General features: G+C 38.6%; 1 protein-coding gene across 2 annotated transcripts in view; it reads right to left on the minus strand.

Annotated features, from left to right (window-relative positions):
* LOC133552617 (V-type proton ATPase 116 kDa subunit a 3-like) overlaps positions 1-10,604 on the minus strand; it is a 66,900-nt gene extending 56,296 nt beyond the window's left edge. For both annotated transcript variants that reach the window (XM_061899919.1, XM_061899918.1), the window contains exon 1: positions 10,448-10,604. The gene's annotated coding sequence lies outside the window, so the exon portion shown is untranslated. The remainder of the gene's footprint in view (positions 1-10,447) is intronic.
* Between the last annotated feature and the right edge of the window lie 5,657 nt (positions 10,605-16,261).

Here is a 16,261-nt window from a genome sequence, read left to right on the forward strand (position 1 = left end):
GTCCGCACATTTTACCGGCGATGCTAATAAGGCAGCCATGCTATGGGCCACTTCATTAGGTACACCCATGCCATGGCTGAATAGCGTCAATAGCTATTCGCTCAATAGCTTCAGTTTCTTCTTCAATTTCGTTTTCGCTATCTGCCTCCATACTCAGACCATCTGTTTCAATACATGCGTAATCTGTTGAATCGCTTAAGGCGCTGAAATCCAAGTCTGAATCCGAGCTAATGTCGCTATATCTTGCTGTGGTAACCGCCATGTTGTTTGTATTGGCAGCACTGTATGATGTCACAGGGAAATGGACAGTCGCATCGCAAATAGCGAAAATCAAGAACTTTAAAGCTTTTTTAGGAATATTCCGGGAAGTGTAAAATTTTGAAAAAAACTTCGAAAAATAAAACAAGCCACTGGGAACTGATTTTTATTGTTTTGAACCCTTTTGAAATTGTGATAATGTTCCCCTTTAAATAAAGGCTCAGTGGCCACATGCGTGGACAGCAACTTTTAGCTATTATTTCCAAAATTGCGTACACTACTGAATTGGGGTCTTATGGCCGCTTATGTGGGAAGTATACCGTATTTTTTGGAGTATAAGTCGCACCTGCCGAAACTGCACAATAAAGAAGGGAAAAAACATATATAAGTCGCACTGGAGTATAAATCACATTGTTTAGGGAAATTTATTTGATAAAACCCAACACCAAGAAAATACATTTGAAAGGCAATTTAAAATGAATAAAGAATAGTGAACAACAAGCTGAATAAGTGTACGTTATATGAGGCATAAATAACCAACTGAGAAGGTGCCTGCTATGTTAACTAACATATTATGGTAAGAGTCATTCAAATAACTATAATATATAGAACATGCTATACCTTTACCAAACAATCTGTCACTCCTAATCCATAAATCCCATGAAATCTGATACGTCTAGTCTCTTACGTGAATTAGCTAAATAATACTATTTGATATTTCACGGTAATGTGTTAATAATTTCACACATATGTCGCTCCTGAGTATAAGACGCACCCCTGGCCAAACTATGATAAAAACTGCGACTTATAGTCAGAAAAATACGGTACTGCCATCTGGTGGTGTCAGAAGAGTATAACATAAAATGGAACTTGAAAAAAAAAAAGTCTAAAAATAAGAATTAGCATGTCACTACACATGAAGTACATGTTTGTGTACTTATGGACTAAATACATCGTATCAAAATCAATATGCCCAAAGAGTAGGGGTGTAACGGTACGTGTATTTGTATTGAACCGTTTCGGTACGGGGGTTTCGGTTCGGCACGCGGGCGTACCGAACAAGTTTGTAAGTCTTCACAAGCTGCTCTGCTTTCTGCCTCTGTCTCAGCAGCAAGCTTTTGTACCACTCACACAACCATCTGATTGGTTAAATACAAAGCCAATCAGCAGTGCATATTCAGAGTGCATGGAGTCCCTGCTTCAGCGTCGAGCAGGTATTCGTTTAGCAGGGGAGCAGCGGACTCTCCCCTAATGATAATAAACACTTCCAAGTCAACTACTTTATAAACATCACTATGAGCCCGTTGACTTTCTAGAAACTTAAACTGCAGCTCAGCTCGCTCGCAGTTCTGGCTTAAGGTGAAGGCTATTTAGCTTTTAGCGTAACGTTAGCTCATTTTGCTGTGTGTGTGTTAGGGGCAGCAAAGCCCTGTCTGTCTGTTATTTCATTGAACTCCAAGGTGTTTAGGGGATGAATAGTCTCTCCTATTGCTGCTGTACTATTTTTTTCAGCTATAGTTACATTAATCCTTAGTAATGTAGCAGCCTAGTTTTGAATGGCAGGGTCCCTGCTATCACATGTTGGTAAAAATATAAGATTTAGATGATAAAAGTCAACTACAGGCTTCCCAAATGCTGTAATGAATTAAGCCTGATGAGTTGACTTGAAACTGTTTAATGTTGCACTTTTTATATGTAGAAGAATTGAGGTTTTATCATTTTATTTAATCCAAGCAACAACTTGAGGCAGTTTAATGTGGATTAACGTGGGCAGAATTACTACAGTGTTCCCAATGTTAAAAGGATAAAGCCATTGTTTACAAATTTGGTAAATAAATAAACCAAAAATTGATATTTTGTTGTTTTCTTACTGTACCGAAAATTAACCGAACCGTGACCTCTACACCGAGGGACATACCGAACCGAAATTTTTGTGTACCGTTACACCCCTACCAAATAGCAAAGAGAAATAAAAACAAGCATGTAAACTAACAGATTGAGCCTCAAGAAGTAAAGAAAATAAAAGCACTCAGTGAGCAGACTTAGGATAAATCACTTAAACGATAAAGGGGAAGCATTAATTGGTGACGATCAGAAAATTCCAGTCTTGCACAAAAACCTTCTTTCACTTCACTAAACGCTCTTTGCGCCACATTCTAAGCTACATTATTATTCACCAGCTAATAATACAAACTTAACGGACAACTTTTTGAGATGTACAGCTGTAAACGTTTGCTTTGTTATACAATTTTTAACCCTGGGGATATGTTGTGCCATTCTTATTTTTTTCCAAGCTGTTTGGGCTGTGTTTAAAGGCCTACTGAAAGCCACTACTACCCACCACGCAGTCTGATAGTTTATATCAATCAATCAATCAATGTTTACTTATATAGCCCTAAATCACTAGTGTCTCAAAGGGCTGCACAAACCACAACACAAACCACTACGACATCCTCGGTAGGCCCACATAAGGGCATATCAATGATGAAATATTAACATTGCAACACATGCCAATACGACCGGTTTAGTTTACTAAATTGCAATTTTAAATTTCCCGCGAGGTATCCTGTTGAAAACGTCGCGGAATGATGACGCTTATGTTGACGTTATTGGTTGGAGTGGACATTTCAGCCCAGCACCACTCACAGCTAAAAGTTGTCTCTTTTCATCGCATGATTACACAGTATTTTAGACATCTGTGTTGCTGAATATTTTGCAATTTGTTCAATTAATAATGGAGACTATAAAGAACAATGCTGTTGGTGGAAAGCGGTGGATTGCAACTGCCTTTAGCAACCGAAACACAGCCGGTGTTTCTTTGTTTGTTGTGAAGCTTTAACACAGAGTGGTCAAGCGAAAATCCTTCTCTATGGATGGGAAAATTGTGACATTAAGTCGGCTCTTACCGGAGACATCAGAGGAGCTTCTGTCCTACTGCAGCTGCGTGACTTCACTCAGAGACACTCGCGGTCAACACACCCGTGGCCACACCCCTCCGACTTTCAGGTACTATTTAATCTCACTAAAACACTAGTAACACAATAGGCAGATAAGGGATTTTCCAGCATTATCCTAGTAAATGTGTCTAATAACATCTGAATCGCTCCCACTGCAATCGCCTTTTTTTCTCTTTTTCTAGTCCTTCACTCTAAATTTCCTCATCCACGAATCTTTCATCCTCGCTCAAATTAATGGGGAAATTGTCGCTTTCTCGGTCCGAATAGCTCTTGCCGCTGGAGGCTATATATATAAACAATGTGAGGAGCCCTACAACCTGTGACGTCACGCGCACATCGTCTGCTACTTCCGGTAAAGGCAAGGCTTTTTTTATTAGCGACCAAAAGTTGCGAACTTGATCGTCGATGTTCTCTACTAAATCCGTTCAGCAAAAATATGGCAATATCGCGAAATGATCAAGTATGACACCTAGAATGGACCTGCAATCCCCGTTTAAATAAGAAAATGTAATTTCAGTAGGCCTTTAATAAATATACTTTGATACAAGTAAAATTTAAGGATATTACTTTTTTAGAACATTTTTAAATGTAAATTCTGTTCTTTAGATTATTGTGTCAAAGTCAAGGCCCGGGTGCCAGATCCGGATTATCTATGGCCCCCGGGATGATATTTGATTAGTATTAAAACCGGCCCGCAGGCCACAGCCGCCACGCACCAATACTCCCATCAGTGTTGGCGCTAGGAATTTTCAAATTGGGGTCCCAGGTACCCCATCAACTCATAAAAATGGGGTCCCACAGTACATTTCTGGGGTCCCACTTTTTTTGAGCCTAGTCTATAAAATCCGCTACACCTCCCTGACACCGAAATACATGTCAAACTACTTCCATAACTTCAATGACCGCCACAACCACAACACCAGGGGGAGTTCCACAAACCATGTCGAACCCAGATTCCGTTCTAACAATATGAATGCACTCCCAACAGGTATTAAAGAAAGTGCATCTCTATCCTCCGTCAAAACCGCTCTAAAAGAACACCTCCAGGCTACTACAACCCTAGACTAACACCCTCCCCCCTCCCCGGATTGTAAATAATCTAATGTATATACTTGTTCTTATGCTGTCTGAGCTCACTATGTTCACTGCTCACTTCTATATCGTATTACGAAGTCAGACCTACACTGTTTCTATGTCCATTTCTCAGATGATACAATTGTTGATGACTGAAGTGCTGATAGCAACCAAACCTAACCCCCCCGTCCCAACCCCACCCCCCTACACCCCCTTCCACATTGTAAATAATTCAATGTACATACTATGATGATTAACTTGTGTGATGACTGTATTATGCTGATAGTATACATTTGTACCATGAATTGATTAACATGGACCCCGACTTAAACAAGTTGAAAAACTTATTGGGGTGTTACCATTTAGTGGTCAATTGTACGGAATATGTACTGTACTGTGCAATCTACTAATAAAAGTTTCAATCCAATCCATCACACCGCCTTAAAAAACGGAATGGAATTTTAATGTTTTTTGTACTGAATGAGACACCCAGAGAATGTACATGTGAATAAAGAATGTGGGATTTAGAATATTAACTATGAACGATAAAACACTGAATAGTAAAGACATTTTTTTAATCGCAATTAGTTTTTTTCTCCAGATCTAGCACCCCCAGTAGAAATACATAATGATGTTTCTATTACCATTATATTTATTGGGGCGGCATCGCTCGGTTGGTTGAGTGGCCGTGCCAGCAACTTGAGGGTTCTAGTTCCCTGCTCCCGCCATCCGATTCACTGCCATTGTGTCCTTGGGCAAGACACTTCACCCACCTGCTCCCAGTGCCACCCACACTGGTTTAAATGTAACTTAGATATTGGGTTTCACTATGTAAAAGCGCTTTGAGTCACTAGAGAAAAGCGCGATATAAATATACAGGGTTTCCCGCAGCGCTTTGTTGTTAAGGCGGCCCCCTTAACAACAAAGCCACCGCTAAATTAAAGTCTTAAAAAAATTAAAAATAAAATAAAAAATATACTTATATTTATATATATTTATTTAATTTTTTGTTTTTCTTGTCCTTTCCAGCTACTCAAGCAAATCACATAGTTGATGTAGATGCCCATATCGGCTGTTCGGATTTACTTTACAAAAGAGAATTGTAGGATACTTCTCTTGTCTGTCTGAGAGCAAGACAAACATTATTGACCTACAGTTAACAACTAAGTTATTTCACTTTACTTTTTTCTGTGTTGAAGCAGCAAAAAAGGATATTAGGTTAAATGAAGAGTTTCTGTCTCTGATAGTTGACATAATATTGTAACTGCATGATAAAGCCTACATGAACTCCATGGTGTTCAGGGATGAATAGTCTCTCCAATTGCTAATGTACTAGGACTGTTTTGTTTTATCTTTACGGAAAAAATATTGACATATATATATATATATATATATATATATATATATATATATATATATATATATATATATATATATATATATATCGTAAATTGCCATTAAACATACGGAACAGAAAACACAACCAAAAATTGTAGGGCTTCTTCACGCGACGAAGCCAGCCTACTTCACTACAGTCTGTAGTCTATTGCCTCCCAGGCAGCGATGAGATGGAGATGTGATGGTGGCGACAGGCCAAATTACACAGTTCCTTACACCCAACTTGTCCCGGGAGACCTGCCTCCTTCCCCCTAGAGAGACACCACCTCAACTAACAAATATTCTGGGGGAAACCCTGATATAATTCACTTCACTTATACTATAAGAGTATATTTTTCAGTGAAAACAAAAAACAAAACAGTTAAGTTATGTTAACATTTTGGCCTCTAAAACAGGGGTCGGGAACCTTTTTGGCTGGGAGGGCCATGAAAGCCAAATATTTTAAAATGTATTTCCGTGAGAGTCATATAATATTATTTAACTCTGAATACAACAAAATGCATGCATTTTTAAGTAAGACCAACATTTTTAAAGAATAATAAGTCTCTTATTGTTTTTAATAAGATTGTTATTCTGAAGTTAACCAATAATAATTAAAATACTTCTTACCATTAATGCGACTTCATGAACAGGTATGGTAGAAAACGGTTGGATGGATTAAAATGCATGAGAATGTTTATATTTTGAATATTATTTTTAACACTGGGATTATTTTAGAATAATTATGTATATATGCCTGCGTTTCACCAATCAAATGCAGTCACTGGTGATGTTTGACTCCGTTTCACCAATCAAACAGAGCCAGGCGGTGACATGATTAACTGCACATTTTTTTTTTTATAAACCTTTATAAATTTCAACATTTACAAACAGTTGAAAATAATAATCAAAGTAAGTACAAAACAGTATAAAAACCGTACAAAACAGCGCCAGGGGGTTGTAAATTCAAAGTAACTAAAATAGAATGCAAAATATATACACATATATATATATATATATATATATATATATATATATATATATATATAAAATAAACAAAGTGCAAAGCCATAGGCTCACTCAATCTCAATAAATAACTTAAATTTGGAACACAGCATAATCGTTTTCACAGCTTTTTGGTTGTTAGAGGTAGAGTGTTTTAATGTAGAGTTCTAAATCTTTTTAAAGGCACAAAAAACAGGTCGGGTATTGAGAAACTTACATTTATGAATATAAAACTTAGCCAATAGTACAGTGTTTTTCAACCTTTTTTGAGCCAGGGCACATTTTTTGCGTTGAAAAAATGCGTAGGCACACCACCAGCAGAAATCATAAAAAAACGAAACTCAGTTGACAGTAAAAAGTTGTCGTCACAATTATTGCATATGACTTCAACGCATAACCAAGCATGCATCACCATAGCTCTTGTCTCAAAGTAGGTGTGCTGTCACCACCTGTCAAATCAAGCACTACCTTATTTTGTATTTTTGCGGTTTTCCTGTGTGTAGTGTTTTACTTCTTGTCTTGCTCTCCTATTTTTTTGTTATTTTCCTGTAGCAATTTCATGTCTTCCTTTGAGCGATATTTCCCGCATCTACTTTGTTTTAGCAATCAAGAATATTTCAGTTCTGCGATGAGTTTTTGATTGATTGATTGATTGATACTTTTATTAGTAGATTGCACAGTAATTTACCACTAAATGGTAACACCTGAATAAGTTTTTCAACTTGTTTAAGTCGGGGTCCACGTTAATCAATTCATGGTAAAGGTAAGGTGGCGACTTGTCCAGGGTGTACGCCGCTTTCCGCCGATTGTAGCTGAGATAGGCACCAGCGCCCCCCGCCACCCCAAAGGGAATAAGCGGTAGAAAATGGATGGGAATATTTCAGTTCTTTTTACCCTGTGACGTGGTGGCGACTTGTCCAGGGTGTATAACCCCTTCTGCCCGATTGTAGCTGAGATAGGCACCAGAGCCCCCCGCCACCCCAAAGGGAATAAGCGGTAGGAAATGGATGGGAATATTTCAGTTCTTTTTACCCTGTGACGAGGTGGCGACTTGTCCAGGGTGTACACCGCCTTCCGTCTGATTGTAGCTGAGATAGGCTCCAGCTCCCCCCGCGACCCCGAAGGGAATAACCGGTAGAAAATGGATGGATTATCCTTCTTTGTGGGGAGATTGTTGATTGTCATGTGTACATTGTGGACGCCGTCTTTGCTCCGCCGTAAGTCTTTGCTGTCGTCCAGCATTTGTTTTTGTTGACTTTGTAGCCAGTTCAGTTTTAGTTTTGTTCGGCATAGCCTTCCCTAAGCTTCAATGCCTTTTCTTAGTGGCACTTACCTTTTGTTTATTTCTTGTTTATGCATTAAATACCTTTTTAACTGCACACTGCCTCCCGCTGTTTCCCACATCTACAAAGCAATTAGCTACCTGCTGCCACCTACTGATATGGAAGAGTATTACACGGTTACTCTGCCCAGCTCTAGACAGCACAGACACTCCACAACAACACATCATTTGCAGATTATAATTACCGGTTTGATAAAAACCCAAATGGGTAAAATTAGATCATCTCCCACGGCACACCAGACCGTATCTCACGGCACACTAGTGTGCAGCGGCACAGTGGTTGAAAAACACTGCAATAGTATAATGAGGTTGCAAAGGTAAAATTATGTTTTTTTCCAATACAGTGTAAAACCAGATATATATTATTTAATATACATTATTGTTTTAGTTGCTTAAGAGATATTCCTGGCTCTGAATTTGTTCATTGCTATTTTTATGTTTTTGTGCATTACTTGTTGCCGTCATCATTAGAGGAACAGGTTACTCATCAGTTACTCAGTACTTGAGTAGTTTTTTCACAACATACTTTTTACTTTTACTCAAATAAATATTTGAGTGACTACTCCTTACTTTTACTTGAGTAATACATCTCTAAAGTAACAGTACTCTTACTTGAAAACAATTTCTGGCTACTCTGGTTATTATTAAGAATCCAACTGTTTTTTTGTCAAAATTAATTTTCAAAGTTTTTTTCAATACAGTGTAAAACCAAATATATATTATTTAATATATATTATTGTTTTAGTTGCTTAAGAGATATTCCTGGCTGTGAATTTGTTCATTGCTATTTTTATGTTTTTGTGCATTACTTGTTGCCGTCATCATTAAAGGAACAGGTTACTCATCAGTTACTCAGTACTTGAGTAGTTTTTTCACCACATACTTTTTACTTTTACTCAAGTAAATATTTGGGTGACTACTCCTTACTTTTACTTGAGTAATACATCTCTAAAGTAACAGTACTCTTACTTGAAAACAATTTTTGGCTACTCTGGTTATGACTCAGAATCCAACTGTTTTTTGTTTTTTTGTCAAAATTAATTTTCAAAGTTTTTTTCAATACAGTGGAAAACCAAATATATATTATTTTACATACATTATTGTTTTAGTTGCTTAAGAGATATTCCTGGTTCTGAATTTGTTAATTGCTATTTTTATGTTTTTGTGCATTACTTGTTGCCGTCATCATTAAAGGAACAGGTTACTCATCAGTTACTCAGTACTTGAGTAGTTTTTTCACCAAAATATGTATTGTACCATATTTTACTTTTACTCAAGTAAATATTTGGGTGACTACTCCTTACTTTTACTTGATTAATACATCTCTAAAGTAACAGTACTCTTACTTGAAAACAATTTCTGGCTACTCTGGTTATTATTAAGAATCCAACTGTTTTTTTGTCGAAATTAATTTATAAATTTTTTTTAAATACAGTGTAAACCCAATTATACATTATTTAATATATATTATTGTTTTAGTTGCTTAAGAGATATTCCTGGCTCTGAATTTGTTCATTGCTATTTTTATGTTTTTGTGCGTTACTTGTTGCCGTCATCATTAAAGGAACATGTTACTCATCAGTTACTCAGTAATTGAGTAGTTTTTTCACAACACACTTTTTACTTTTACTCAAGTAAATATTTGAGTGACGACTCCTTACTTTTACTTGAGTAATACATCTGTAAAGTAACAGTACTCTTACTTGAGTACAATTTCTGGCTACTCTGGTTATGACTCAGAATCCAACTGTTTTTTGTTTTTTTGTCAAAATTAATTTTCAAAGTTGTTTTTAATCCATCCATCCATCCATTTTCTACCGCTTATTCCCTTTCGGGGTCGCGGGGGGCGCTGGCGCCTATCTCAGCTACAATCGGGCGGAAGGCGGGGTAGTTGTTTTCAATACAGTGTAAAACCAAATATATATGATTTAATATACATTATTGTTTTAGTTGCTTAAGAGATATTCCTGGCTCTGAATTTGTTCATTGCTATTTTTATTTTTTTGTGCATTACTTGTTGCCGTAATCATTAAAGGAACAGGTTACTCATCAGTTACTCATTACTTGAGTAGTTTTTTCACAACATACTTTTTACTTTTACTCAAGTAAATATTTGGGTGACTACTCCTTACTTTTACTTGAGTAATACATCCCTAAAGTAACAGTACTCTTACTTGAGCACAATTTCTGGCTACTCTGGTTATGACTCAGAATCCAACTGTTTTTTGTTTTTTTGTCACGCCGCGCCAATTAAAAGGGATTGTACAAAACAAAAGCCACCAGAGAACATATTTGCAGTTGTTTAGTAGCGAACACAAGATGTTTTATGGTATAAATGGTGGTCTCCATTCAGTGTGGAAGAAGGTCAAGGTTCGATTCCATCGCTAAAAGTGATGGTGTGCAGGCAGACTACGACACGTTAACAATGGCTTACCTGTTTGTTTTTATTTGGGATGATTTCCAGGCGGGTTCCTCCTAAAATCTCTCCGTCCCGGCGGCGGGGAGAAGCAGACGTCGTGTCGATGGCAACTTGCGTGATTTGGACTTCCACTTCCTGTTTGGGAAAGTCACGTTACTGGAGTCTCACGTGATGCGCGGCAAACCCGCCACACCAGACCGGAAGTTTGCGCCTGTTAACCGGCAGCAAAGAGAAATTTAAGCTTCAAAATAAAACATTCCGAGTGTGTTTTTGTTCAACAATATTGATGTGTCTTGCTGGTTTGTTTTGTATTCCAATTTCTTCAAAATAGCCTCTAGGGGTGTGGGGGAAAAAAAATTGATTCGAATACGAATCGTGATTCTCACGTTGTGCGATTCAGAATCCATTCTCTCTCATATTTTTTTTTAAATCGTTAAATTATTATTTTTTTTTTTAAATCAATCCAACAAACCAATACACAGCAATACAATAACAATGCAATCCAATTCCAAAACCAAACCTGACCCAGCAACACTCAGAACTGCAATAAACAGAGCAATCGAGAGAAGACACAAACACGACACGTATTATTTTCGGGTCTCCCCATGTCTAGCATTAAAAGATTACAGTTGGTACAAAATGCGGCTGCTAGACTTTTGACAAGAACAAGAAAGTTTGATCACATTACGCCTGTACTGGCTCACCTGCACTGGCTTCCTGTGCACTTAAGATGTGACTTTAAGGTTTTACTAATTATGTATAAAATACTACACGGTCTAGCTCCATCCTATCTTGCCGATTGTATTGTACCATATGTCCCGGCAATAAATGTGCGTTCAAAAGACTCCGGCTTATTAGTGATTCTTAAAGCCCAAAAAAAGTCTGCGGGCTATAGAGCATTTTCCGTTCGGGCTCCAGTACTCTGGAATGTCCTCCCGGTAACAGTTCGAGATGCTACCTCAGTAGAAGCATTTAAGTCTCACCTTAAAACTCATCTGTATACTCTAGCCTTTAAATAGACCTCCTTTTTAGACCAGTTGATCTGCCGCTTCTTTTCTTTTTCTCCTATGTCCCCCCCTCCCTTGTGGGGGGGTTCCGGTCCGATGACCATGGATGAAGTACTGGCTGTCCAGAGTCGAGACCCAGGATGGACCGCTCGCCTGTGTATCGGTTGGGGACATCTCTACGCTATTGAGCCGCCTCCGCTTGGGATGGTTTCCTGTGGATGGGACTCTCGCTGCTGTCTTGGATCCGCTTTGAACTGAACTCTCGCGGCTGTGTTGGAGCCACTATGGATTGAACTTTCACAGTATCATGTTAGACCCGCTCGACATCCATTGCTTTCGGTCCCCTAGAGGGGGGGGTTGCCCACATTTGAGGTCCTCTCCAAGGTTTCTCATAGTCAGCATTGTCACTGGCGTCCCACTGGGTGTGAGTTTTCCTTGCCCTTATGTGGGTTCTTCCGAGGATGTTGTAGTCGTAATGGTTTCTGCAGTCCTTTGAGACATTTGTGATTTAGGGCTATATAAATAAACATTGATTGATTGATTGACACAGAACAAACCAAAAGTAGTGAAACAAAAATTAATATTATCAACAACAGTATCAATATTAGTTATAATTTCAGCATAGCAGTGATTAAAAATCCCTCATTGACATTATCATTAGACATTTATAAAAAAAAAAAAAAGAACAATAGTGTCACAGTGGCTTACACTTGCATCGCATCTCATAAGCTTGACAACACACTGTGTCCAATGTTTTCACAAAGATAAAATAAGTCGTATTTTTGGTTCGTTTAATACAGGGGTTGGGAACCTATGGCTCTAGAGCCAGATGTGGCTCTTTTGATGACTGCATCTGGCTCCCTGGTAAATCTGAGCTGACGTTGCTTAACACGATAAGTAATGAATAATTCCACTTGTAATCACAGTGTTAAAAAATAATGCTCAAAATATAAAACATTCTCATGCATTTTTAATCCATCCATCCGTTTTCTACCGCACCTGTTCAAGAAGTTGCGTTAATGGTAAGAAGTTATTTATGTATTATTGTTTAGTGTGGGGCTTGCCCTCCTGGGGGTTCTTCAGAGCCCCAACCACTGACATGAGAGCCTGTTTCCGGGTTACAATATTGTTTTATTTTTCAATAAGTCTCTCAGTTGCTTTCCAGCAATAGTATTTCCAGCCCCAACCCCGTCTCTCCTCCTGGCTGCTGCTTGTAACAGAGCGACAGGTGATTAGATAACAAGGCCCAGGTGGGCCATATACGCACCTGTCGCTGCAGGCCCGCATGCCACGCCCCCTCCACAGTTAGTTTCAGAATAACAATATTAAAAAAAATAAGAGACCTATTATACTCTAGAAATGTTGGTCTTACTTAAAATGCACGTGTTTAGTTGTGTTCAGTGTTAAAAAAAAGTATTATATGGCTCTTACTGAAATATATTTTAAAATATTTGGCTTTTTGGCTCTCTCAGCCAAAAAGGTTCCCGACACCTGGTTTAATAGTTAAAACAAATTTACATTATTGCAATCAGTTGATAAAACATTGTCCTTTACAATTATAAAAGCTTTTTACAAAAATATCTACTACTCTGCTAGCATGTCAGCAGACTGAGGTAGATCCTGCTGAAATCCTATGTATTGAATAAATAGAGAATCCTTTTGAATCGGAAAAATATCAATTTTGAATCGAGAATCGCGTTGAATCGAAAATAATCGATATATAATCGAATTGCGACCCCAAGAATCGATATCGAATCGAATCGTGGGACACCCGAAGATTCGCAGCACTAATAGCCACCCTTTGCTCTGATTACTGCTTTGCACACTATTGGCATTTTTCTGATGTGCTTCAAAAAATGGTTTTCACATCACAGGTGTGCTTGAAGCTCACCGAGAGATTTCCAAGAGTGTGCGTAAGTGTACGGAATAATTTTGGTTGTGCTTACCGACCTCCAAGCTATTTTATTTGGTACATGGTGAAATTGTAAATGTGGCCAGTAGATGGCAGTCACACACAAAACAATGTGTAGACTGCAATATGACTCAAGTAAACAAAACCAAAATGTTGTATGTTCCATTGAAAATATAGAACATGACACCCGGCGCTCAAAAAATCTATCAAAATGTTTTAGTTTACCTGGTGGTTAGAGTCTCCGCCCTGAGAGCGGTAGGTTGTGAGTTCAAACCCCAACCAGGTCATACCAAATACTATAAAAATGTGACCCATTACCTCCCTGCTTGGCACTCAGCATCAAGGGTTGGAATTGGGGGTCAAATCACCAAAAATGATTCCCGGGCGCGGCCCACGCTGCTGCTCACTGCTCCCCTCACCTCCCAGGGGCTGAACAAGGGGATGGGTCAAATGCAGAGGACCAATTTCACCACACCTAGTGTGGGTGTGACAATCTTTGGTACTTTAACTTAGTACGACTTTGGTAAGCCATGAACCCGCATCACTTGATGGATTGTACTGTGCTTCAACATAAGGTATTATTATGTTTTTTTGTTTCACAATATTATACAAAAGCAACTTTACTTACCAGTGACGTGCTGTCAGGGGAAGCAAGTGAGGCAGTGCCTCACCTGCCACCAGGTGGCTTGACCATGAGATATTCCAAAACAAAGTCATAAAATAAAATAAGTTTTAATAAGTTTCTTTTGGTTTATGCTTTCTATGTGATTTTGGTGTGGTTCCTGTTTATTTTGATAATTTTCATGGTCAAAATCACAGATCAAAACAATGCAGCAGATGAGAAGTGAGGCAGACACAGGCGGTGCCTCCACGGCTACACACAGTGTGTGTTGGGCGTGCGTGTGCGAGGGGGCGCATGCTTGTTGCCACGTCGAAAAGGCAGGTCTTGAGGCAGCAAGTATCTCTGCCTCAGGGTAGGGGGCAATAAACTGTCAACTTGCAGTTCAATGCCTCAGCAGTACTCTGACTCACCACACTGGGAGAAGTGGGGGCGCTCAAGCTAGGAGACACAGGTCTCTCCAGCAGAAGCCAGGATTTTTTTATTTTCTTTTTTTTTATCTGTATTTATAAGAAACATGACATTTTTATTAGAGTAAGCCAGCATTTGTGGGTGTTTTTTGTCAGATGCAAAAATATTGTTTAATTTCTTGGAATGAAATTGAAATAAATGAATCTTTCTGCCAATATTAAGGATTGTATACTGTATCCAAGATGAAATACTTCTCTAAACTAGACAAAATGAACGCGATCATTCAAAGTACGTTTTCATGGAGGATAGCTATTGCTGCTTCAGATACAAATACAGAAAGGTAATATACACTCACAATACTTGATTTAGTTTGTTAAAAGCAAATGGGACCAAAAAGTATTTAATAACAACTTTATCAAAGAGTTTTTGGACCCATTTATCATATAATATCATTATAACGTTTTTATGAAAGCGAATAACTCCCTATTTTTCCCTGTAGCTCTAATGTGCAACCTAAATCAATAACTTGAGCTGCACATATGAATTTAAGTAATAAAAAAAAAAAGATGAAGAAAAAAAAGTAGGTTTGCCTCACCTGGTGTTTAATTCACTGCACGTCACTGTTACTTACCTTCTGGTACCTGCTGATGTGTATTTGGGATCTGCACAAGTCCTGAAAATTTGCGTGAGTCCATCTTTGTAGTCCCTGCCGACACCATAGTCGATAAGCTTCTTTTTCTCTATCTTCTTGTTATGGGACATTCATCCTCCGCTGTTGCCATTTCTAATATAAAGTAGTGTAAAGTTCTTACTTATATCTGTCAGTAGACTCGCCATGAAAGCGCTAAAACATACCGGTGTAGTGAGTTTACGTTATTCACCCAAGGAACTTTAGTTATTAGAGTTTCAGTCGGACAGTTTTTCACGGGACACATTTCCAACGTTGTTGTTACACTAGTGCAGTGTTTTTCAACCTTTTTTGAGCCAAGGCACATTTTTTTCATTGGAAAAATGCGCCTGCACACCACTAGCAGAAAACATTAAAAAATGAAATTCAGCAACTGAAAGACAATAAAAAGTTGTCGCAATTGTTGGATATAAATTCAAACCATAACCAAGCATGCATCACTATAGCTCGTCTCAAAGTAGATGTACTGTCACCACCTGTCGCATCACGCTGTGACCTGTGACTTATTTTGAGTTTTTTGCTGTTTGTAGTGTTTCTTATTTTGGTGTTGATTGTCATATCATGTGTGGGTGTACTTTGTGGACGCCGTCTGCTGCTCCAGACGCTGTAAGTCTTTGCTGTCGTCCAGCATTCTGTTTTTGTTTACTTTGCAGCCAGTTCAGTTTTGCATAGTCTTCCCTATGTTTCAATGCCTTTTCTTAGGGGTAACTCCATCCATCCATCCATTTTCTACCGCTTATTCCCTTTTGGGGTTGCGGGGGGCGCTGGCGCCTATCTCAGCTACAATCGGGCGGAAGGCGGGGTACACCCTGGACAAGTCGCCACTTCATTGCAGGGCCAACACAGATAGACAGACAACATTCACACTAGTGCGTCTGCCTCACAATACGAAGTTCCTGCAGTCCTGGGTTCAAATCCAGGATCGGGATCTTTCTGTGTGGAGTTTGCATGTTCTCCTTTTGTTTATTTATTTTTTTACGCTTCGACACTACTTCCACACTTTGATAAAGTTGTTATTAAATACTTTTTGAGAAATGTTTTTAAACTGTTCGACAATTTGCTCACGAATGTGTTGACACAGTGGTGACCCTCGTCCCCTCCTTGTTGGTGAATGACAGAGCATTGCTGGCACCCACTTGTTCCCAATTAGCTTCTTTACCTGTGGGATGTTCCAAATAAGTGTTTAATGAGG

The sequence above is a fragment of the Nerophis ophidion genome, linkage group LG05 (genome assembly GCF_033978795.1).
Source record: "Nerophis ophidion isolate RoL-2023_Sa linkage group LG05, RoL_Noph_v1.0, whole genome shotgun sequence".
In the NCBI taxonomy this organism is placed as follows: Eukaryota; Metazoa; Chordata; class Actinopteri; order Syngnathiformes; family Syngnathidae; genus Nerophis; species Nerophis ophidion.